The sequence below is a fragment of the Oxyura jamaicensis genome, chromosome 1, assembly GCF_011077185.1.
Source record: "Oxyura jamaicensis isolate SHBP4307 breed ruddy duck chromosome 1, BPBGC_Ojam_1.0, whole genome shotgun sequence".
In the NCBI taxonomy this organism is placed as follows: Eukaryota; Metazoa; Chordata; class Aves; order Anseriformes; family Anatidae; genus Oxyura; species Oxyura jamaicensis.
The window spans coordinates 87,676,854-87,702,626 of NC_048893.1; the positions used below are offsets into that span (position 1 = coordinate 87,676,854).

At 39.1% G+C, this 25,773-nt stretch overlaps 1 long non-coding RNA gene across 1 annotated transcript in view; it reads left to right on the forward strand.

The window, feature by feature from the left end:
• The window catches only part of LOC118160340, a 239,339-nt gene that overhangs the window by 199,700 nt on the left and 13,866 nt on the right, over nt 1-25,773 (forward strand). Inside the window, exons 6-8 of the long non-coding RNA XR_004747425.1 lie at nt 5,515-5,653; nt 12,921-13,043; nt 24,869-24,922. This is a non-coding gene — a long non-coding RNA (uncharacterized LOC118160340). The remainder of the gene's footprint in view (nt 1-5,514; nt 5,654-12,920; nt 13,044-24,868; nt 24,923-25,773) is intronic.

Consider the following 25,773-nt stretch of genomic DNA (forward strand, 5'->3'; position numbering starts at 1 on the left):
TTTTAATTGTAATGATTTTCTTTATGATCTGACAGAATATATGGCTGTGTATCTGGAAACTTTTTCTACTTATCTCCAAAATCTTAGTACAAATTATACTAACAGGCGACTAACCAAGGAAATTATGATGCTTGGACTGTGTCTTTGAAAAGGATGTTGTGAGTGATGCATGGTTATAATTTTCCGGATTGCATTCAGATGTCCAAACTGGCAGTTGTTTCCCCAAACAGCAGGTGTTCAAGCTCACAGACAAGATGATAATAATAACCAACAGAAAGTTATATGAGGAATTCTATATAGCACAATGTCCATGTTTGGCTACGTGCAGAGTGAAGTGAAGTGGCAGTGAAATTTTTGTTTAATCCACAGGCTGATAATAACAGGGACTGAATTCAATCACTGAAGGCATTGATTTTTGGTTCCTTTCAGAATCTGGGGAAAGTCAGTACAGAGATTCATATGAATGAGCTTTTTTATTAAAATGACAGACTTTTCCAGTATGATCTCTGCATCTTCACCCCACGGCTGTTCTGTATGAGCATCCCTGTAAAGACCGCTGAGACAACTAACTGTCCTAGCCTCTGGGATTGTCTTGTTTCAAACTAAAGTGAAGAAAAAGGCAGCAGTAATACATGAGCTGTGTCCCTAAAAAGATTTGAGGCACAGACATAGGTACTGGAGGGAAATTTACAATTAAATGCATTTTTAACCAGAGTAAGGTTATGTCAAGGATTTCAAAACCTTTTGTGTTACAGCTCATGTAGAAATGTGGCAGTTTAGAAAGAATCAACACAGTACTTCAATACAAACTTGGCAGAACAACCACAGAAGAAGCATAGAAAAATAAATAAAAGAAGAGCCTGGTTTTTGGGATGTCTCTGTTTGCAGACTGTAGAAAAGATACAGGACTTATTCTTAACTGCTGGATGATCCTTCCGACAGACCTGTGCTCTTTTGCTGACACGTACACACTCACTTAAAACACACATTGCTGAAATTTCTTCCAGGACAATATTAAGCTGAAAAGGTGGACGTTCCAAAGAAAATGTGCCTGCTGTCCAAAATGCCTGTTGCTCCCTCACTTCAAATATTGACATTCGTCTGGGTGCTTCTCGTTGTTTAGGTTGTCCACAGACCAATTTAACTGAGGCTACACTGCCAAGAAATAGAACTTGTCTCAGTAGGAAATTTCATAATCATTACCACTCTTAAGTGTACACTTTCTGTCTCATTTCGTTTTTTTTATTGCAACTGATGTAATTTGAAGATTGATGTACCTCATTACTTGCATGTCACCACGCCACACTGTTCTGCCTTCCCACTAACGTTAAATAAACCATTTTTTCTACATTTGTTTTCATTTAATGTTTATGTATGCATTGTTAGGTGAATAATGTTCAAAGATCTGTTCACTGGTTTGTTATTTTGGGTTTTTAATTCACTCCTGTGTGCGTGGTGTCAGAAAAAGCCATTAAAAGAAAAGTATCACACGTGGTTATAGGTCTATAATAGATTTAGTAGATTTAGTAGATTTTAGTAGATTTTTTTTTTTTCTTGAAAAATGTTTAATTCTAGTTTCCACTCTTAGCATTGCTAAAAGACCTTGGGAGAAGGCAAATTCTCCTAAAGACTTGCTAATTTTAAAGTGTGCCTTCTTAATCTGTCACTGCTGTGTTGTAACTTTTACTTTATAATTACTTTATAATTTACTTCATAAGTCCTATCATTATGGTGTTGTTTTGAGGGGCAGCTTAATGGCACAAGAGAATAGATATAGCTAGGGAAAATCTGATTAGATGCCAGAAAAAAATTCTCAGTGAAGGTCAAACATTGGAACAAGTTGCCCAAAGAACTATTAAAATCTCCCTCCTAGATTTGGCTGGATATGATTCTGAGCAACCTGCTCTGACTTCAAAGACAGATATGCTTTTAGTGGGGACTTGGGCTAGAAGGCCTCCAGAGGTCCTTTCCAAACTAAATCATTCTCAAATTCTGAGAATTTTTTTCTCTTTTGTCAATAGTTTGTGAAGAAAGTGCTAGTGTTCAAAGGCTTATAAAATCTGATTTTTTAAGGCTATCAATAAAATTATAATAGTAAAGTTTACCCTCTGAATACCCTTTGCAATGACATGGAGTGTTTCACCAAACTACCATAGACTGATTTCACCACCATTTTACCACAGAGGTCACTACTGTCTATCCCTGGCTAATTTTTGTCTTTCTGATGAAAATAAAGCATTGGCCTCTGCCTTTCACTGTACTTTTTCCTGGCACTTTACGGGTAAAAATAGCCTACATGGATATCCTAGTGAATGGTTCATTCTACCTCCCAGCAATGGAAGAATCTTCCCTACTGCATACTGATGGTACTTTTCTTTGTCTCATTTTAAGTCTCTCAGATGACAAGGTTTCCACCACTTCTTTTGCCAATCTGATTATTAAACAGCAGAGAGCACAACCTCATGAAGTTTCCCCAATGTCAATCTAAGTTTTCTCTCACAATCTTTTTCCTATTATTCCTAAGTCTGTCTTACATATTGTATTAATATACCTGTCCCACTCCTTGGTGTTTAAATACTTAATCCACTTGAAAATTGTATCATGAACTATTATGGTTCATCTTATTCTTTTAGCAGCTTGTGTGTGATCATCCTCCTTTTCCTCTGGATATTGCTCTTTGCAGCCATTTTTTGCTTCTCTGAAATCTTGCCGTCTTTTTTGATCATTGGGCATGTGGAACTAAGCAGAGCTTTCCAAGCCCAAGCCAAGAAGAATGTAGGTTATTGTTCCCTTGCTCTGTGATGAGGTACCTCTGCAAAATCAGGGAAAAAATGCATTTTTCTTTCCTCTACTGAACTTGTATTACAGCACAGCTGTAGAAATTTATCATCCTCTGTCACAATCAGGGCTCCTTCAGCATTACAACCTCCCCGTGGAATAATCCCATGGTGTAGGTGTGCTATGGGTTGTCAGGGATGATCCTTTAAGATAAGTTGTTAGAATTACTGGGTTCATGTTTCTTCAGAAAAACAGAAATAGAGGATAGATGTAGTGAAATGCTCTATATGCACTGAAACCAGCCAAGCCATGGATCTGGCACCAGCATAGCCTTTCTTTCAACATGTTTAAAATATTAATAGATGCTACTTACATGTACTATGAAGCATGGACTATGTGGAGATTTTCATGCAGCTCTTAACTCATATCAAGAGCCATAAGAACTTCATGTGATGGACATGGATACAATGAAAAATTATTCGTGTGTTTAGCAAACAAGCAGGGAAAGGGAGAAGAGAACCAAACTCAATGCTAGAAGAGGGGAGGATGGAGCAGGGCAAGGAAATGGTAATTACCCAATTTAAGTACTATCCAAATTCTTATTCCCTTTCTTCCTGCCAGTCTCCATTCATCTGTGTCTAATTCTGAGGAGGCCTGAGTGCATGTCTGTACGTGTGTGCCCTGATTGTTTGTGCCCAGAAAGACCACTTGTACCCGCTTATCTTTTGGGTATGTTCTTCATTCAATGCTACCAACAATGTGTTTTTGTTTAGCTAGAAAGAGAACCTGTTCTAATTCACATTCAACCTCCCTTGAGGGAAAAGCGAACAAACGTGTTTAAATTGCAAGAAGAAAAAGTTCACCAATTCAAAATAGTCTGATGGGTCTCTAAACTCAAAACAGAAGCATGGGAGGTTTGCCCACCGGTATGAAGACGTGAATCTGAATCGTTGGACAGGAAGGCCGGCGTGCCAGCAAAGCTCTCCCTTCGCTATATCAGGAGAAATCAAGGCTCTTTGATAACTGACAATTCATCAGTTTCTGGCAGTGATCCATCCACAGGCAAAAGAGCCGTGCATCTACATTTCTACTTCAGTTGTGGTGAGACATGCAGACGGTCTTGCAAACAGATAAATATTCAGCCCACTCCCTGGGGGCTGTTACCACACAAAGTCTGACCTGAGATACACTGAACTCAGTGTCCGTCATTTGGAGACCCGTCTATATCTGCTTCTGTTTATTGTGAAACCCGACTGTAGAATCTATTGGATAAAACCGCCTTTATTAAGCCTCTAAATAATAGCTGTGCTGCAGTAACAAGCCAGTCACGTCTGTCAAAAGCTTGGGAAAAGCTGTACTCAGTTCAAAACAGTACTTTTATTTCCAACTTTTTAACAGAGACCAGCTTCTAAATACGGTATCTCTTTGCTCATGTTTCTGGAAGTCAACCTTTCTCACTGTTTTTCTTTGGCATCTACTTCTCCACAAAGAATGACCTTAATAATTTTATAGTCAGTTGTTTTTTCATTTCACAGTTATTAGTAGAGCAACACTTAAGAATTGGTCGGTGCTTCCAATATATTGCAGTTTGCCCCACCAACGTTAAAGGAATAATGAATGCTTGTATTTGGACACTTCTTCGGAACAGCACAAATTTTCCCTTTAACTTGCCTGGGGGCTCTGCCCTGCTGTGTGTTTTCTAGCATGGATTACACTGGCTTCTCTGCTTGTCCTCTGTGCTGAGTGATAGCAAAATGGCTTCTCCTCAGTGGGCAGAAGGGTTATGGCCTTTTTGCTTGTCTGGCATCTGCTGACAAACTGAATTCCCAGTCAGAGCTTTTCTTGGGTAAAACCAGTAAGATCAGTGCTAGGGTCTTCAGTTTCCTAACGTCTTTTGTAAGGAACAGACTGACATTCATCTTGACTCTTTGGAGCTGGGAAGCCCCACCTAGTTCTGCATAATCTCTAGTGCAACAGAAAGGATAACCAGCGATCTGTGTAACAATTCAGGAATTTCACACAGAGATGGTGAACTTAAAAGTCTGACGAGCATTTGTGACATTAGTACTTAACTGCTTGTTGCAGTACCTGGATCTTTGCTGTGTTAAACACCTACCATTACAATTGCCTCAAATACTCAGATAGAGATCAGGCCCTAAAATAAAACAGAAACCCATCTGCGCTGTCCCAGTCAGCCTCTTCTCTGTCCTTAGAAATGAGCTGGCTCGTTCCTTCTCAAATTGTGTTTTCTCCCTGTTGAAAACTTTTCCACTGTGAACTCAGAAAATTAGCTTAAAATTGTCTCTTTTGCCCAGCAATGACCTGTTGTGCAGTATGGCTGTAACATGGGGAGAAAAATCTCTTTCTAGAAGAGCAAACGTAACTGTCCTCTTCTTTTCTCACCTAACCCCATATTTTAGCAAACCAGTGGGAGGAAGTAGAAAGCAAACTATTTATTCAGGCTTTTGTATTATGTTATCAATATAGCAGGGGCTCTGGAAAGCTTAACTCCAGAGAAGTTTGCCAAAAGTATCCTTAAAAAAACAACAACAAGAAAAAGAAAAAAAAAAACAACACAGTGATTATGTTGTATCATACTGGAAATAAAGAGGCTCTGTGTTGCAGCAGTATGGCATCCCTATGGACACAAAGTTATTATCTATAGTAAAGAAAATCTAGTTCTTATTTGATACTCCAAATGTTTTACGAACTAAGTCTCTCATCTCTATTCTACAGGTAAAATTACTGAGATACAGACTGTAAACTGCCTGCAAAAGAACACCCCAAACACTAGTAGTAGAGCCAGGATAAGATTTTGAGACTTGTGGGCACAGAGCAGAAAGCCCATGCCCTGCAAGAGCACCGACATCACCAGGTAAGAGTACCAAATGACAGGGGCTGTTTCTTTGGGGTGGATTTTGGAGATATACTCCACTCTCTTTCCAGCCAACCACAGTTCTATTACTGGCTTCAGTAGGAACTGAGTTTTAGACGAGGTTTTTTAAGAAACTGTTATCTTTAATACATCTTATGTGTAGCAGCACCTATCGTCAAGCTGCAGCTGTTTGCCTTATTCACTGTGAGTGAGTCCTATATGGTTACATCTTTACAGCTGAAAGCCCCTTCTGAATTCTACTTCAGGATGAAATAGTTGCTCTGCAGGATCTCAAAATCTCCACACTTAGAGATAATGCACCAAACCTATTGTACCAGTAATTTATGTCCTGTTTATGGTTCCATAGTTTTCCTGTGTAAATAATCAGTCAGGATTTGGCCCCCCCCCCCCCCAAGGTTGTTGTCCTGCTTCCAAAAGGGCAGGTGTTTTACTTCAAAGTGCCATGTTTTTTTTCTTCTGGCTGCAAAGTAGCCTGAACCTTCACTAATATGGGAAGGCCAGAGCCCCAGTGGAGTAACAATCAGCAGGTTTCAAATACTAGAGAGAGAAAGACCTCTAAAGCTCTCAAACATCTTTTCTCGTACCAACAATGTCCAGCACATCCCTTCCTCTTGGTGCTAAGAAGATGAGGCCCCCACTGCATCTTTTAAAACCAGGGATAACAACAACTTCCCATGTAAAATAATTGCTACTAATAAGAATCTGCCTCCCTTTTTTCACTGTCAGTTGAACAGTTGCAGACTTCTTTTCAGTCTTGAAGGACATCATTTTTTAATTACCTCTATACTGACATTTTGCATATTGGGGCTAATAGTATATGGAAAGAAGAATGGCTGTATCAGATTGGATTGAGTCATCCTCTAGCTAGCCTAGGATCCTGCAACCAAAAAGTGACCAAAACCAGATGCCTAGTTAAGAGCATCAGGACAGGGCAAGCTCTCACTAATACGTTGCCAACATAGTCATATTTTCCAGCAATCTGCAATCCAGAAACTATCTCAAGCAGAGATGATATTGTCAGGGAAAAGGGAACATCAGGAGAGGAGACATTGAGTCTAGGTCTTGTACATTGACATGAGTGGTACATTCATTTATTTGATACTGCATTGTTTTCTATTTAATTCACAGTTTGTGTAATTTACACAGTTGTTATAATTTATGAATTATTTTTCAAAGAGTTCGTTCTTGCTACTTGGCCACAGTAGAGAATTTTTATTACGGCATGAAGAATTTGTCTGATCTGATGTCACCTAACTCAGAAGTATTTTCCCTTTCACCACGTCAGCCAACTAGCATTGTTTCCAAAAGATGCTGAAATCAAATTCTGCATGTTTCTTGTTTAAATCTTTATCAAACATATCTTTCTTTTCAGAAAACAACAACAACAAACAAACAAAAACCGATGTTTTTTTTCAGAAAAAAACTTAAATGTTTTGCCAGTTATATACTATTGTCTGGAATACTAGGTGAACTCCTTTTTTTCCTCTTTAAGAAGAGCTGTTTCTTCAAGTTCCAGACAACTAATCCACTAAAACTGGGACAGTGTGTAAAAGTTAATGATGTGCTATGTGATTAACTTCCTGACTTAACTGACTAAAACCGGAGTCTAGTAGTAGTAGAAAAAAACATGTCTCTTATCTAAACAGTCTCATTAGACAAGTGGTATTTCTTGAAGGAAAAAGTCCATTCAGTTTACATCCACAGGAGTAACATGTATTACAGGCTTAATTTCAGGAAGGAAAAGTTAGAATTTTGATTCTCAGCAAGTTATTCATTATGGTTTTGCATAATAAATTGCACTCACGCACCATTATGGTTTTCTCTTGCATGCTCCAACAGGCTTATATATCAATATGCATTGCTATTTAGATAGGGCCAACAATTAAAATCTCACTTCACTTACTTAGAGAACTTACCGAACAAGGACCAATCCTGAAAAATAATAATAATAATAATAATAATCTATTAATTTCATTTGATCCAGTTGACTCTCAGGAAGGTACTCTCATTTGTAAAGTGAGACAACTTGTAAGTCTTGAAGGATTAAGATTTGTTCCTAGAGGTCTCATCTCAGGCTTTATTTCATGTGCAAAATGCACATATAACTTTCTCATCATTTTGCTGCAATAAAAACCTCTCCTATGTCCGCACAGTGAAAGTCATTTACAGTGCAATTTGACTTCTCATATATTTCTTTGTTGCACCTCCTGGGAAACATGATTCAGGAGGTGAGAAATGAAAATGGCCATGTTAATAGGCTTAACTCCTGAGGGCAGCTATGGATACTGAAACATCCTCTAGCACTAATCAGAGATTTAGGTTTTCTACATTACCATGCTCTGTACAAGCATGTTCCTTGGCATCACAGTGAAACAGAGGATGACCACGTGCAGATGTGACAAATCTCATGCTGCCAGGGTGAGACTGAGACAATTGTTCCTGTCTCTGACCCTCCAGCCTCAGTTGCTGCATCTCCTAGAGGATGCTGTTTTCCCTGTCACGCGAATCCTCTCAGGCTGCCCTGCCCCGCTATTCAACTCCATATGAAGGACTTACAGACTTACTGCTGCTACGCTGAGGAAAACAAATGCCATCCTGACAACTGAAAATGTTAAAAACACAAATATAATTATTCTTTCAGTCCTCATTTGGGTGCTTTGATTTAAGAAGTATTATTTTCATAACTGCTTTTCAAATATTACTCATTACCTTCCTGGCTGCTTTGCACATTGTTTTCCTTTTCACTTAAGATGTATTGCTTACGCTAGGAGAAGCTGTGTGGCCCCACAGTTTGAGAACAAGACCAGATGGCAGGAGTTATCACATCCAACATCCAGTTTGCCACTGATGTTATGCGTTGCCTTGGGCAAATTGTCTGTTAACACTATGCATTTTTGGAAGGAGAGACAGTAATATCTTTTCTATAGTAATCTTCTGAATGTTTCTTAAAGACTGTACTGAGCACAGGGTGCCCAGTGCTCTGGGGCAGCTTTGTGCCTTTGACAGTGGTAATAAGCAGAAAGCTGAATCCTTACCTCCCACAACATCCCTGCCTTACATGACAGTTATATTTGCACACTCCAGCAGACACATCCACCTCTTTTGTCAGTGGACTTAATCAGAAAAAATGTAGCATGGGAAAGAAGCTGTAAGAGTAAAGTGGAGTAAGCAGGGGGTGAGGTGAATGCTGGCCTGCATCTCACCAACATCATTCTCCCTAGAGGAAATCAAAGAAACATGAGTTTTGCAGACACCGGCCTCTTAGTTTAAATGCCTTCTGTGGTAAGCTTGATTCCAGCTGTTGTTGGATACCTGTGCTTGGGCTTCACATAATTTTTTCCAATGGAATAATTCTCTAAGTATAAAATTAGAAATGTTTGTTATGTTTCTTGGAAGACTTTTTTTCATCATAAAACTAAACAGTTTTCTAACTGCAACGTAACTACAAGCCAAACTGTTCTATACAGTCCTGCTGATCTTTTTTTTTCCACTGAAATGGCCGTCAGACATGAAGAGTGTGATGGAGAGCTGATCAATATTTGGTAAATTCTACCAAGCAAGCGTCTTTTGCTTGAACATAACATTTTTTTTTTTTTTTAACCTGAAGAAGTATGTTTTCCACTGCCTATTATCCCTAAGCTCAAGTGACAAATAGAAATAAGCAGGCCATTTTATACGTAAAGAACCAGTAAGCAAAGATTACTCAGTAAGCCACTTTCTTTTTATTTATCTTTGATAAGCAAAGATATTCTTCCATTCAGTTGCAAATTTTTCTTGGGTAGGCATTGCTGCTAAGTAAAAGTCATTAAGTAAATCTAAGTGTTGTCAGCACAAGGATGGCTTTAAGATTAGGACTAAAGCTAAATTCGTTCCCAAGAGAACTAGAAAGACAAACATTCCCCAGAAGTATAGATTGCAGCCTGTGAATTTTTATTAAAACATGTAATCTGACTCAAAATGGAAACCTATTTCTACTTGAAACTAAAGAAGAAGGTATGAATGTCTATAGGTGAAGTTTTTTTAAGGGTAGTTTCCTTCAAACATGATTATCAGAACACCAGTTTAAGGGAAGGTTTTCTGTTGTTACATGTTATTACTTTAAAACAATGTGTTACGATTGGTTTTATTGAACATTGATCAGAAGGATCAGCCAGGGAGCCAGGGGAATCTCTCTGATAGCTTTCCCATGGGCTGTTTGCTCAGGTGTAGGAAGGGCAGTACTGTTGTTCCAAGAACACATTTCCCAGAGTGTTTTTGAAAGAGCCAAAGAAACAATAGTTACATCAGGTCCCTCTGCTCACATGGCTTATTCTACTGTGGAAGCACCTGTATTTAAAATACACTCTGTGTCCTCTCCCAGTGGTGAAGCCAAGAGAATTATTATTGGCAACATTTTCAAGCCTTAGATGTCTAGATTTAGGCATCTAAATACGTGGATTGATTTTGAAGTACTGAACACACACATACATGCACACAGACATATGCACATTTTATTGAAGTCAGCTGGAGACGCTGGGTCATAAACATTTTTGAAAATCAGGCCACTTATTAATTTAACTGTCTAAATATGAATTTATGAGCCTGGCTTCAGACACACCCAAGTCTAGTCATAGGCTCTCACAGATATAAGCATATTGTCCCAACACTGCACAGTGCAGACTGACTAATCTTTAAGCCCCGTTCCAGAGTCACACTTCTTAAAATTAAACTCAACGAAAATAAAACTGGGAGAATTATTTCCATATATTGAAACCAAGGATTATTATTATTTTAATCCTGGACGGGAAAGGATTTGAACCTTCCTCTGCAGTAACTGGAACCTAAATATTGTAGCCCTACTGTTAGCTAGTGAGAATCAGAAAATCAGGTTGATTTATTGCCCAATTTTCTATTTTTCTTTGAAATATTACAGTGTTTACTGAAATCTGTGGGACAGCTTGTGATTATTGCTTATAAAGAACAAGGGGATCGCCAGACAGCCCTCGCTGTGCCACAGAAGTGTTGTAATTACACACTGCTTTCTACTCACAGCTTCGGACAAAAATGTGACCTTGCCTCAAGGACATTAAAATGGAGCACAGAAACCAATTTTACAAAAATCCTCCTGTGAAAGCTGATGTTGGATTGGTGCAATGCTGCTGCCTAATACCTGAGCAAGAGTTCGTCTGCAGTGCCAGTTCCTACAAGCCTCTGAGGGCAAGGCTTTTGCAGTGCCGCAAACAGGGGTTTGCTTTGGAGCCTTCTTTTGTGTCATAAAATCTCAGTCAAAAAATTTGTGTCAGGGAAGTGTACAAAAATATTTCAATCACCACACATCTCTGACACTGTTCAAATATATTCAATGATCTGCTTCCATCACAGTTGACAACACAAAAATGACAAAATTGACCTGAAGAAAGACTCCATAGACTCCTGCGCTGGTTTTGTTTCAGGGTTTGCCTTTTTTTTTTTTTCTTTTTTGCTTTGAGGTTCTTCCTTTGTTTTGGATCACAGCAGCTGGCAATTCAGTTCACCAAGTATTGCTGTGAAGAATTTCCTTTACTGATAACAATGCAGAACAAATTCAATTTCTTCTTCTCACTCAGTGCAAGGATCTGTGTGTTCTCAAGAACTAGCACATTTCAGAGTCAAAGGTGGTCCAGAAAGCATATATCCACAAATAGATGTGTCTGTTTTGATTTAGCAAGGTGTTTTATGGTTTAGTTTATTCTCTCAGGTAGCCTTAGACTGTTTTTTCTCTTACGCTTTTTTTTTTCTTTGTAATAGAGTATCACCAGCAAAGGCTAGATAGAGTAAAACAGAGCAACTCAGTGGGTGGTAAAAACACTCAACCATGTAAAGCCTAACATTATTTTGATTCCAAACGTTCTCTTTTAGAAAACAATTTCTAAACCAATTGCTTCTGAGCTGGAAAAGACGCAAAGGCTATCGCTTGATCTTTTAGTAAAATCTGGTAGCAAGGTCAGTTGAAAGATAGAAAGTCATCCTAGATAAGCACAACTCTCTATTTCCCTCTTTCATATTACCTAAGTTACAAACATTGGATGGATGCAGCCCTTTTGAATCTTTACAGAGTACGGATTTGTTATTTAGGATGGTGTTAGTCTACATTTATACTACTAAAGGGAACAGAATCGTGCACTCTGTATTTCACTGAACAAGGTTCAAATTCAGGTGTTGTGACTGATACAGTCACAAATTTCCCTTCCCTTCCCTTCCCTTCCCTTCCCAGCCCACCGAAGCTGTTCAGCACAGAGGGCACCCCGTGGCTGCAGCCAGCTGGACTAGAACTTTTGGTCAGATCTGAAATGGTTCTTTTCTCCCTACAAGACAACTTTGTTTCCTCTGCCTTTTCATCATATAGTTTATAAAGCACGATCTAAAAAGACGTGAGTGCTGAAAATAAGAGCTAAAATGCAAACCAAAGAAAGATTCGTGATGCATGAGTGCACAGAGAAAAATATTTAAGTGAATGTCAGCAGCGTTCATGTTCAAGCTCCTAGAAGTATCTTAATTTGATTTTTACGAGTCCAGGTACTATCAATTCTATTTTTAGTTCTGAAAATTCCCAGAAATACACCTTTAACACAGAACTTCTGCTGATACTCCTTTTAGTCCACTGCTGGATGGGTATCCCTACTATTTCCATTGTCTAGCTTTATTTTTCTCATTCTTTGTGGTAGTTAAGCAGTAAGTGTTTTCCTATGTGCTCGCTACCAACTCCATAAACAACGAGTGAGAGACTAAGTGGGGACAGATTGGTAGCCACTTTAGTCTCAGCAATGAAATAGCAGGGAAAACTAAATTTAGCCCTGAAAATAACAGAAGTAGACAAATAAAGGAGGAACAATTCCAAGTGAGGAGTGAAATGTGCATGCCAAGACCGCAAAGGAAAACTGGGAAAGCTCTTTCTCCGGACACCCAGAAACAAAAACTTCAGTCAAAAGCAATGGGAGATTCCCCATTCACTTAAACAGTAACAGTAGCAGGGCCCAGCTTCTGAACAAAACATCACTTGCTTTTCACAAGTAGAGAAATTGTTTCTCTCTTACAGATCTTAATGGTCTTAGAAGGAAAGCGTGAGCAAAGAAGTTGCAATATAGAACAAAGGAACCAGGACACAGGCAGCTACCAATACCATTAGATGTCTGGTTGCTGGCTGATGATGACTTTTTGCTTCTAAATGTATAAATGCCCTATCCTTTAGCTTCCTACCATGATCCTCTTCCCTCTTTTTTGCCCGCAGTTCACACTACCTTCAGTGTCATCACCCGGCTCTGTTCTGACAATTGTCCTGTCTTGACCACAAGGATATGGAGACAGACATCTGCTTAGCTTCTTGCTTATAAAGCTAGAGGCCTTCAAGAAGGTAAGATAGCTTGTATGGCAAAGAAAAACTGAACTTGAGAGGTGAACAGTGATGGTGATGGCACTCTGCAAAGAGTAAAGGAAACCAGACAGAAGCATGGGTAAATGCAGAGTATAAAAGTCAAATCACTTTGATTTTATTTTTTTCACTCATGCAAACAATTAACATATTGGTGTAAGGTTACCTCTGGTACTTTCCATCACATAAACAGGCTGTCTCACAGTCTGGGAATGATCTGGGAATCATCTGAAAAGTAGATCATTTGAAGTAATTGTGCCAACCCTGGACAGTGAAACAGTAAGAAAATTTAGATTTGTGAGGAATGGAGGGTTTTAAGCTAGTCACACTATAAAAAGATATTAAATAATAACCAAAAAATGCATAGGAATTAGAGATTGTGTGAGAAGATGAGATGTGAGAAGGGGCATTTGAGGTGAGAAACAAATCAACATGTTTCTAAGATCTGGAAGGGTACAGTGTGCAAAGTAGATTAACCGGAACAGGATTTTCAGTCCCTGGCTATCTTCATAAATAAGGATCTCATTAAAATGAAAGAAAAATTCACATCAGATATTTTGGGCAGCAGGACAGAAGTTGTTATTGAGGCATACGTACCTGCAGGTCTCATGAAGTACAAAGCTATTTGTGGTATGAGCAGGAGAGGGACTTCGTTGTTGCTGCTGTTTTCTTGTTGCTTATTGTTTAAAAAATTACAAAACTGAAAGATTTCATGAGTTCAGTGATGAGTGTAACTTCTGTTTAGAGAGTATCACATGCATGCACACATGCAAGATAGTGTGAAGAGGTCTGGGGTTGATGTGGAGTAACGAAGGATTTGAGGGACAAGATTGGCTATATGCTTGCGTGTTCATTACCGCAAGAAACAGAATTGGTGACAGAACCTCCACTTATGAGCACACCAGATTTGGTACAAACAAAATAAAAGAAAACAAACAAAAAAACATCTTCCCCAAGAAGCTTTAAATCTTTGTTTCTTTCCCAGGTATAGTATGGAAGTTTTTAGAAAACATTTAAAGTTAAACAAGCTAAATCCTGTTTCTTGTAGGCTTCTTAGCAGATGGAATTTTGTAAATGAACCTTGGATAGAGTGTTAACATAAATGTTAACCTGCTTCACTTCCACCTTGTGTATGATGTGGTAGAAAGATACTTTTCACCATCATTAAAAATGAGGCACATAAAATTATGTGCTTCTCCATGTATAACAGAAAATATACCGATTTCTTTCTCCTTATCTAATCCCCCCTGCGCCCAGTCCTCAGCAACACATTACGGTATTGTCAATTTTTTGTCCATTATTTTCTTAAAAATACGTTTTACCAAAATCTGGTTTTCAGCAGCATAGTATTGATTTGAATCCTGACTGCAAATGTGGGTAAATTGAGCTTTTCTTTTTTTTCTTCTACATGCGAAGAAGACTAGAAACCTGTAAACTAAACTTTGTGTAACAGTAGACCAAGGATGCTTTTATCATTTTACTGAACCACCTCTTGTGGATCACACTGAAACTTCTGGATTCCTTCTCGAATGAATTTGTTTTACCAAAGAACAGCTATTTCACTGAACTGCTCTCCTCCAGAGGTGCTAACTCATACAGTGCTTGGTCCTTCTGAGAAGTCATTAGAAGCATATGAGTCTGAAGTTTACCTTGTCTTTGCCATAATAGTAGCAACTAAAATACTCACAAACTGCAACGGTTCCCAGTTTCTTTCTGCCTTCACCAAATTCATAGAGGGTCTGCCACTGTTCCCATTCTTTTTTCAGCTTCTCAGTGCTGATGTCATCAAATGATGGTGTAGAGAGGAAAGGATATTCTCCCTCCAATGATTCAGCCTAGCATGATAGGGTTGAAGTGAGATTTGTTTAAATCCCTTTTAACACTGGAGCTTAATCTGCCCTTGGGAATAATTTAGTGAAGAGATTTTGCCTGATTTGTTTCCATGCACCAGAGTGCTTCAGGGATCAAAATCCTTTTGGGGAACAGTGATACCAATCCTCAGCATAGACACTGTAACAGGTTGCAAGCAGAAGTCACATAACAGGCAAAAGGATGTTGTGCACACCAGCCAAAATATGGCTACTTGGCATACAAAAAGCCTGACTCTTACCATGTGCGCTTTGCCGGTAAAAGAATAGTTGATATTTTTGATTTTATATGACAATTTGAAATTACTGCTGCGAAATATCAAAGTCACTGCCTGTTTGAGAGGACAGCAGAAAATCCACATGCTTCAGTTTCAGGCTGCATATATAACTATCTTGCCAAATGTACAAAACACACTGTTAATAGTGCTCTTTTAGCTATGAGTTCTGTAGATACATGATGGCGTCCTGGCTGCAAAAGTTGAAGTCTGGGGGTTTTGATCATTTACTTAAAGACAGGGTTTTAGCATCTGAATCACAACTTACATGAGGTTTTGAAATAGCACGTAAATAGTCCTCAGAAGAGAAATACAATTCTGTCCTCGCTGCTCCTTGCTTATTCTTTCCTGCAGTGCAGTCCTATATGATCCCTGCTATGGTCCTCTCTTCTTAGAGTTCCTGTTGCAAGAATTGTTGTGTACTTTAAAGATGTCAAGCAAAAGGCTCCATAACCCATTCTCCTTTGACTTAGTGTTATTTTGAAAGTCTGTAACTACATAAGCATGAACAGACCTTGTCCTTATCAAGATCAGGCCTAGTAGGTAAATTACGTTTGAGCTGCACTGCAGTCCAGTAAAGCCAGTGGAGTTGTGTCAGTGTAACTTAGAAATGAATGTTCATTTATCTTTCCAGCATGGACTGTGTCCAGTCATTGTTTTCATCTGCTGCTGCTTCTGAGCCACCAGCTCTTTCTGCTTGTGAATGTTTAAGTCCTTTGTTTTCTCCACCACCTAAACTCTATCCAATGGGCAACATGTTTTCCCTTAGATATTTAATATTGATTAGGTAAATGAATTTAAAATTTTAGAACTATGAACATTTGGAAATGTCTGGAGACATTGAATGAAGTCTGTTTTCTTTTGCAGTCTGCTAACAGCTGGAATCCTCAGCCTGAAAAGCCTTCTTTGTTTCCCAGGTTTCCATTACACATTTTTATACCACACATGCAAGCTATCCAGGCCTGTGAAGGAGGGACAATTCTGGTTTTTATGAAAGATGTTTGCCATTTTCCATTCTGCACTCTTTAGACCTCTAGTTGTCTAATAAATGTTGTTAAAGACATTCCTATTTTTCCCTCTGCAGCTATATTTTTAGTACAGATGCTGGGCCAAAGTTTGGTTTTGTACCAAATCTAATCCTGTCATACACAGTTAACTTCAGCAGGGTTTCTCTAGATTTGTATGAAGGTATTATACATTCAAAATGCAGAACTAAACTTGTTATTAATCTAATGTTTATTAATCTCTCCTGTCTAAAACAAATGGAGCATGTGTTAACCACGGGACCAGATAATCATTTTGTCAGTAACGTTGGTACAGAGCTTTATCTTCCTTTTTCTTCCTCACATGTGTAAACATAAAGTATGTCAAGGTGAAGATTTATAGATCTTACACTGGAGTCTTTTACTGAGCATAATTCTTGTCTTGATGCGTGAACTTCACTGATGTTCCCCTAATTTTTCACGATTAGGTCCTATCAAAGACTGGTCTTTAATAGCATGCTGGACATACTAGTGTATGAAATTCTTCTGTAATTTAACTGTTATATAGGTGAGTCTTGGTTTTGAGTACCGATAAGTATTCTGACCCAAAATGTTTGGAATAGTAGCAGTATTCTGACGTGCCTGGTCAATATCTGTTTTATTTAACAGCATTCTTTTTAACATGCAGTATCTGGTGAAGGGATTGTCAACTATAGATACAAATACCTCGGAAACAGAGTGAACCCCGCTTCTTAGAGTTATAAGACATTATTTTCAAACCTGGTACTAAAATCAAAAGATTGCGTTATAATATGTAGACAGTCTTTGTAAGGACAATTGCAATTCTACACTCAAAGTAAAAGAGAGGAACTGCAGAAGGCTACTTAGTCTACCTTTTATGAAGACAGGAGGAACTACACTCTACTGTACTCTACTTTTAGCCATTCCTGACAGAAACAAATCCAACTTGATACTAAAAATGTTCCATGAAAATTCTGCTGCCTTTCCATGCCACATGTTCCAATCTGAAATAATCTGATGCTTTGAAAGGTTTTCCTGTGTCTCCTCTTTTTTCCTGTTATAGGGTACTATGCAGAACAACAGCATAGACCTCCTATTTGCCATAACTCCTCACTTTTTAGAGACTGTCCCTTCAAAATATTTTTGAATAGACAGACAAAAAGATTATGCTAATCAAAATGCAGGGCAGCCTGGATTCAAAGAACTGTCTTTTGGTGACTGTATCTGATGATATTGGAAAAGATCTAGCACAAAAACAAATAGACATTTTTCATTTATCTATGCCATACTCTTAGTAGGATATTGAGCAACTAAGGTATGTCAAATTTTTGAATGAGAATAGCATATACTCATGGCCTGACTTGTTAAAAGACAAGTTTTCTGGAATCCTAAAACTATTTCTGCTGAAGGCCAAGGTTAAAGACTGGATGCTGAGGTTTTTTTTATCAGCATGGAACTATTTGTGCTGGAACACTAAACTTTCATCATTCAATTTGCATACACAATCCCTTAATTGCATTGACTGCTCATACAATAAGTTCAAACACTTTTAAAAGCAAAGCTGTTTCAATATTATTAAGTGGATATGTAATTTTATTAACATCATATTTAACGTTCCCTTTCTGGAGCATGAAATACCTCATTTCAAAGTGACATTTTCAAAAGGAATTCTGTGTTCACTTAGCCTATGAAATGATCTCCATGATTATTTTCATCCATTTAATTTCCTAAAACTTCCTCCTCATATTTTAAAGTCTTCTGTCTCTCCTACCTCTTTACATTGACACTATTTTTTCTTGGTCCTAAACAGAGATGTGACATCTCTGGATTGTATTTTATTCCAGTCAAGGCAAAAAGAGCACAGGAGCTCAAATAAAGTATAAGTATGAATAATGCTAGTTATAAAAGGATGCCAAAGTATCTTGGCGACCACATTCGTAAGCCAGAGCCAGAGAACCAGAAACTCATGTCTAGTAAGAGATGTCAGATTCAATTCTTGCTGCCAATGTCGGGCAAGAAAAATCTGCTCAATAAATGGTTTGCCTCGTATGACCCGGTTGGCACTTAGAGCAAGGATGCCTAATCATCAGAGAGTAGTGCAGGTAAATCGTTATGGAAGCATGTAGTTCTCCCCGTACATCCCATTTCTTGAATAGTGTTGTTTTCTAGATTTTAACACTAGGCATTTATCCATAACAATACCATTAGGGGCTATAGGAACCTCAGTCTGCTTAAAATAAAGAAATATTTGGGATTTGAATCGTTGCTGGCAGTAGATGCTAGCCCAGTGGATTCATGAGAGCTTCTGCTCTTCTTCACTGACACTGTATCTATCTCTTTGACTTCATTTTAATAAGGGAGGGAAATTGTAAAGTCCTTGTATTTCTGTGAAAAGAGTGAACTTTCCTTCTGGCTTCCCCACTTCCAAATGGGACATGTTTTTCTTGGTTTGCCATCTCCTGGAAGTGTTTTAAATTCCACAGGGTCTTGAGGGGAGTACTTTATTTTCCCCAAGCCACAAGTACCTGGGCAAGAAAATGGTTGAGTTTGCTGCCCTAGTTAGGGCATGTTTGTGTAACAATATTCCTCTGATGGAAATGGCTAGGGAAGGATGCCTGCTCACCATTTGTCAATAGAAACAAGGCTGATCTCTCGAGAAAAAGGGGAGCTGGAATTGAGCTTCCTGCTCTGCCACTATTGCCATAGAAAAGGGATACATAGAGATGGCAGTTTAGACATGCAGAAGCCACAAAGCACAGCATAAGCTGGAGCTGTGTGTCTCTTTGACCAACACAGGCACACTAAGCAGTAGGTCCCTGACTGCCTTGTCATCTCCCAACACTTCATTGACCCAGGCAACCACTTATGTGGCCTATACCTAGAGGCAACTTTGAAGTTGAGGCTGAAAAAAAATATATTGAATTATCAAACCATACGCTGAATATATCAAAAAACTATATATTGATACATTGAATTGCAGTATTATCTGAAGGGTCAGAACACATGATTTCTGTCCCATACCTGAGACAGAGCTAGCCACATTTCTATCTTATTCCAAAAAGTAGAGCAACTCTGAGCTAGATTTTGGTGGCCTACTGGAGTTCAGCCTAGAAAAACACTAGAATATATCCTCACCTCTACTGAGTGTGATGGAACTGTATGATAGCAAAACCAGCCAGCACACTTATCTAATCAGTGGTTAATCAGCAGGAACAGGAGCTTGTATCCTGTTGGTGTTTGTGTACAAGCAGGTGTTTGTGTACACCAACAGTGAAGTGACATTGCTGAGAGTATGCCCTAGATGGCCCAAGAAATAAAAAATAATATTTAAAAAATGTCATTCCCCTCAGGCTGTATAGAAGTTATTCCTTGCACAAGAGCGTGCGTAAATTGTTCCAGGTTGGCAAACACATGCTCCACAAAAAAGTCTGAAAACTAAGCCCCATCTTCACTTCTTACTCCTCAATGGATCTCCATCAGCCACTCCATTTTCTTGACAGCTCGATCCCAGTGAGACCAATCAGATGCAGTTGGCTATTCTCAAAAAGCAGATACCAGCACATCTGTCTTGACCTCTTTGGCAAAAGAAGGAAACGTAAAGTGCAAAGAAAAATTCCTGGTAAAGGAGCAAGGCAAGCAGGTCAGAATCTGTGCCTCCTTGCTATAGAAAGGTAAAATAGTATGAATACACCTGAATTCTCCATCAGCATTCCAAGACAGCTCTGCAAAGCCAAACAATGAAACCAAAGCAAGAAAAGTATTTCTAAAATGAAGCAGAACTCAAGTTTGACTAGTTAACATGGAAGGGCAAAACATGAATCAAGACCAAGATGCACAGTGTGTGCAGTGGTCAGCAGGGTACCATTCAGGAGGTCATTTCTCTGTGATGCCCAAATCGTGCTTTGCTTTGGTATCAGCAGCTTCTGTGGTCATCAGGAAAGCTGGACTAGTCCACATGAGGGCTGCCTGGCATGTTTAGTCCAGCTGGCTGGAGACATGCCATTTTTAAAAAGAATTTGTTTTCAGTGCTGCTTGCAGTGTTTATGCCTGACTAGCTTTCTGACTGACTATGCAACTCCCAGATAGCAAAGATGATTTTCAGTTTATAAAATCTGATGAATAAATCGTCCCTGGGGTTTGGCAGGGCTTACTAACTGCCTGAGATCTGCTGTAACTTTCTCCACTTGGCCTAAACTCTCTGATATGAGGTGCCTGAAGGTTACACAACTAAAAGCCATCTTTAGCCGCTCAATAGAGCAGACTTGGTTTAGAGATTCTGAAAACTCCAATTCCAGCAGTAGCATATGGGAACTGTTGCCGTGAAAATCAGGCCATTGTCATAAATGAGTGCTTTAGGCACATGAGGCTGGAATGAAAAAGACTGATAAATAGGATCAATGGTGAATGACCCGCCTGTGGCACTCAGTAGAAAGCTTGGAGATAGCTATTTGGAGTTCATTCATTAAGAAATGCATGCAACTGTGTTTCCCATCTGCTGTTCAGGTAACATTGTGGAACAACAGTGATAACTTTTTTTTGGTTTGGATTCTGTTCTTGAGTGCATCTTTTATGAAGCATGTGTTTGGCTATTAGTTGCAATTTCATCTTAGTGGCCTCTTTGATGACACGGATTTTTGAAACAGATGCTTGTGATGATAGAGTGACTTTTTCCAGGGTTAAGTGGGGCCTCCAAGACACAGCTCTGACGGCCTGCTGCTAGGGTCATTGAAACTACTGCAGTGGTTTCATTTTAGCTCCCTGAATGAGACTCCTTATGATGGTTTTAGCCTTCAGCCACATTCTTTTGCTTCAGAAGAGACTTTTCCATGCATGCAGAGGACAGTTTTCTAGTAATGCAGACTGACTAGTTTGTTTGTTTTTCAGAGACATTATAATTAATCATATGGATAGGTCACATATTGGTCCGCCTGCCAAAAAACAGTACACAGCAGTAAGTGAATACTGTTAGCCAAATTTTTACAAGCAAGATGGATCTCCTAGTTTGCAGCCATCTCTCGTCAAGAAATGCACGTGCCTCCATTCAGCACTTAAGAATGCTTGCAAGAGAAGAGCAGCCGAGCTCCCTGCTTGAAATCTATCAGGGACTGGTGTTCAACTCACAGTTTATCAAGGCCATATTCTTATCTTTCATGCTTTATCATTTGATCTCCCAGTACTCTGGATCCCCTTGTATAAATGAGAATAATGCAGCCTCCCTGATCTTACAGTCTGTTGTTTTAAGGTGTATTTTCCAAGGACTGAGAAGCACTCAAATAGTATGGTCCAAAGTGCCATTTCATTGCACTTAATTTTATTCTTGTCTACAAGCTGGTCTGTCTGTGGTTATGTGTCTCCTACTCTTAAGCAAGCTCGCTTCCAAAGAATCAGAAGCATCATTCTGAATCAGCAGTTGCCTCTCATCAAGGCTCCAAGGCAACCTCACTATATACCCTCCAGGTATTTCTCTGTTCCTCTTTAAGTTCACCTTACAGGTTGTGTTGTACAAGAATAAGATAAAAGCAGGTCCATGCACGTCTGAGATCACTGTCATTTTCCACTTTGTCTCAGGGTGCAAGTACCTCATAGTACCTAGCACAGCTACATTTACTTCACTACTGTGAAATAGGTAAGAGCTGGTACCCCTTCTACAGGTAATATTCCCTACCTTTTCAGCACTAGTTCTGGAGGAGCACTGAAAAAACAAGTTGATATCAGTCTTCCTGATTTTGAGAAGAAATAAAGAAAAGAGTACAGATCAAGGCACTCAGTCCTCCAGCTTTGCCTATGAAAGGTGTCCCAAGCACTAGGCACATGTTTCTGCATATGTTCAGGACAGCTTCTGTTCTGACAAGGCTTGTCCACCTCTAGATCTGCTGTTCAAGAGTTTAATCTGATGTCACCAGTAAAATCCTACCCCAGCTTCCTGGTGTATTCCTGGAATTCCCGTCTAATTCAGGGGTCATTTGTAAACTGTTTTTTGTAAGATATATGTATTGCATATCAAATTAATTTGTAGTGTTAATAGCACCACTGTTGGAGCCTTAGAATACCATTAGAATACCACCTCCAGCACTTACTCCTGAGCAGTTCATCTAGTTTACCTGGAATTGTTGAGAAAACACATCTCTCTTCTACTCATAGTTGATGTCCAGACTTCGTTTTGGTTAAATCAAAACATCTGGATCTCTGAAGATGTTTCTGATTATCTTCTCACCAGACAGACATTACTTCCCATTGGGTAAAGATACTACTGATTAATTTCTTCTTATGCAAGGCAAGAAGAATCTACTGGGAGCCAGAAAACACACCATCTGTACCAGAGAAGATGTGGGTAGAATACCTTTGGAAAAGAATGAGCATATAGTTGTAGAAATGTCATTTTTTTAAGATCTAGGAGAAATGAGGCCTCATGTCAGTGCTTCAGGAGATGGAAATCAGGGGTCAGAAAAGAAACGGAGGCATTGTATTCCATTTGCCTATAACAAGCAGTAAATAAATAATATCCAATATTTGTGTTACCCTGTATTTGTTAAGTGTGGTGATTAATTAACTACAGCTGTAAATTAGACTGTAAATTTGAAATTCACTCATTATTTTTTTTTAAGAATTAGTGGAAAATATTTTTAGTCCCCGCACCTGCTGCTGAATTCCCATGTTTTTCAATGGTTTTGCCATTACATTTTCCAATTTTAAAAGAAGTGAAGCAGACTAGACACAAGATACTGTCAAATGCCCAAGGTAAATAAATGGAAAAAAGTTAATAAAGATACGCTTTTTTAGTAACACCAAAGGGGATATTAAGTGAACAGTATTAAATACAGAAGGGACTCTGACAAAAAAGTAAAAGGTTGAATGGTGTCCCTTTAAAACAAAAATCCAAAATGTCCATGGAATCCTAATGGCTGGAATCTTTCTGAGTTGCTTCAACACAGAATATGGAGTGTGAATCAATCTTAATTTATGCAGCAAATTACATATTTGTAATGTGAATCAGATATCTCATGTTCTGTATTTAGAAAAATCACCTTTATTAGCCCCATATGAATGCTCATTGCCAAGACCACCCAGTGACATGGCTTTACTTTGAAGGATGGAGGAAACTGTGTAGCCTTAAATTCTTAAGCAAATGCTGATTCTCAAATTCCTAAATTACAAAATCAGAAGACGGAAACTCATAGCACATTGCAATAAAATCCCTGTTTGCACCTAAAGAGAGAAAGTCACTCATGAGGTTCCCTTCTGGGTTTTCCTGTGCTTCTGTAGAATGTCCCCAGTAGGAAACAAAGGAGCTCTTACATTAAAGGCAACTAATTATCACACATCCACTACTTCCAGCCTAGGGCATTATGCAGGTGGTTTACAAGTTGCATCACTGGATCTATTCTGTTGTTCTGGAAGGGAAAGACCTAAAATGGGAAAGAAGGCCAGTACCATGTTAAACTACTTAAGAGGTCAAACAAAATCTGACTGCAGCCAGCAATGTTTGGATTTTTCCTTTGGCTCAAAGAGCAAGCTGCAAATCATACAGCAAATGTGTGCTCTGCAAGAGGGTCAGAGGAAAACATCTGCCCATACAGGGCAGCCACTTCAGTCTTAGTCTTAAATAAATAAATAAATATCTATTTTTTAGAAATTGCTGCCAAGTTCCTAAGAAGTGCCCAGAAGCAGCTAGTCTGGTGCACCAGCTCTCCTGCTTCATCCTGGGCTGATGGGTTCATGTCCACGACAGAACCTTCAACATTAATTGTGACACAGAATATGCAGAAACAAAGGGAAGAGCACTCTCATGAAGCTTTTGCTTGTCTTCTCCTGACAAGTCTATCTAAGTTTTTAATCCCAATTAGAAGGGGACTGTGGAAACCTTGGGACGGAGAAGGAGCTCCTCACTCCCTTGCTGGTTTGTGTCCAGCCCACAGGATTAAAAATCAAGTATGTTCTGTATGTTCTAGCCTTATCCTGATGACCATTTGTCTATTTGCAAGAAAGGAGATTCATAGTTCTGTGAAGTGAAGAGCATAAAACCAGAACACCTCCACTGCATTCAGTCTCAATGGAAAAGCCAACAAAGCAGGAGGTGATGAAACTTCCCTGGAGAGCACAACAGCATAGAAGAAGTGCATGGCATACAGAGGGGTGGTGGAAAGTTGCACCAATATTTCGTGATCATCACTTTTCCTGTGAATATATATTAAAATACGTCCATAGATCTGTCTCGGTATTTATCAGTATCCAAAGCTACCAAAATGACAGCATTTTCATAATAACAGGGACTGATTTTAGCAAAATGAGCTGTTCTGAGACACATTGAAAAAGAAGTCATTTCATAGATGTGGGGGAAAATCTTTCTAATATACCTGTAGGTCTACTGAGTTTGGGGCTGATTTCTGACAGAGTAAAGCAAACAATTATAAGGAGAACTCCGTGGTGCACTAAGCATGCTGAACTTTACAGCTACCTGCACTCATGACATTTTCAGGGTTTCAGTATGGTCTGGGATGACAAAAATCTGCAAAATGGATGGAAATGATTTGGCATTTTTCTCTGGATGTGCTATTTACCAACCTGACTTTACTGAAAAGAATTTAGATGGAAGCCGGCCTAGGTATTTGGCTAATACACTGGCTTCCTGCCTTCACCTTGAAATTTTCTTTTCCCCCTAGGCATAGAAAAACTCAGCAGTCTGCTTAAAAATGAAGAAGTCGTGACACCTAGCGGTGAGTAGCTTTCAACAATAGCTTTCTTTTTCTTAAAGAACTCACAGTTGTTTTCCATAGGCATATTGTTCTCAGTCAGATTGTGATGTGAGAGGAGTAGGCATCACCCTCACGACTCCAAACTTCCAGGCAGCCACCCTCTTCTTCTTACAGTCCCATGTAATGCCTATGTCTTGTTGCATCTGACTCCTGCTCCTCTCCACTGAAGGCTGCGTTTTCATTAAGGCCCAGCATGGAGCCCCTGGTCATGCTCCTTATTGAACATGACATTTTGAGTAGCCATTTATACTGAGATCAGGTTAAGTGCTTTGACTTTGGAGAAAAAGGGAGCATGGCAGAGTCTTGGCGTAAGACCAAATGGGAATTTCAGCCTTTTTTTTTTCTTGTTAAAAACTTATTCATCAAAGTCGTTTTTAGAAGGTGACTCAAAACTGTATTGTATGGCATGCAGCAAATTCCTGGCAGGAAGTTTGAACTGACTCAGTTGCTGGCATATTATTTTGCTTTTGAAGACTACGTGGAGTCTGCCTTGGTCAGCAGCAGTCTAAAAGCACATACTGGCTGTGATACCATGACAAGAAGTCGCACTGAAAAGCAGTAAACCAGTCTAGACATGTGCAAAAAAGCTATAGGTTATTTCCAAACAGTGGCAAGCCTTGGAGATTTTTATTGTTTTTTAGGGAAGCAGAACGGTTGTTGAGTTAATGGTAACTAGGCTGCAGTCACCAAGTGGAACGCTTTCTTGGCTTGTTGAGCTTGCTGATTGAGGACCAGCCATTTTTTATCACAAGAATGAGCTTCAGTGCAAGAGTTTTCAAGTCAAAACATCACAGTATGTTGTTCGGGAATCT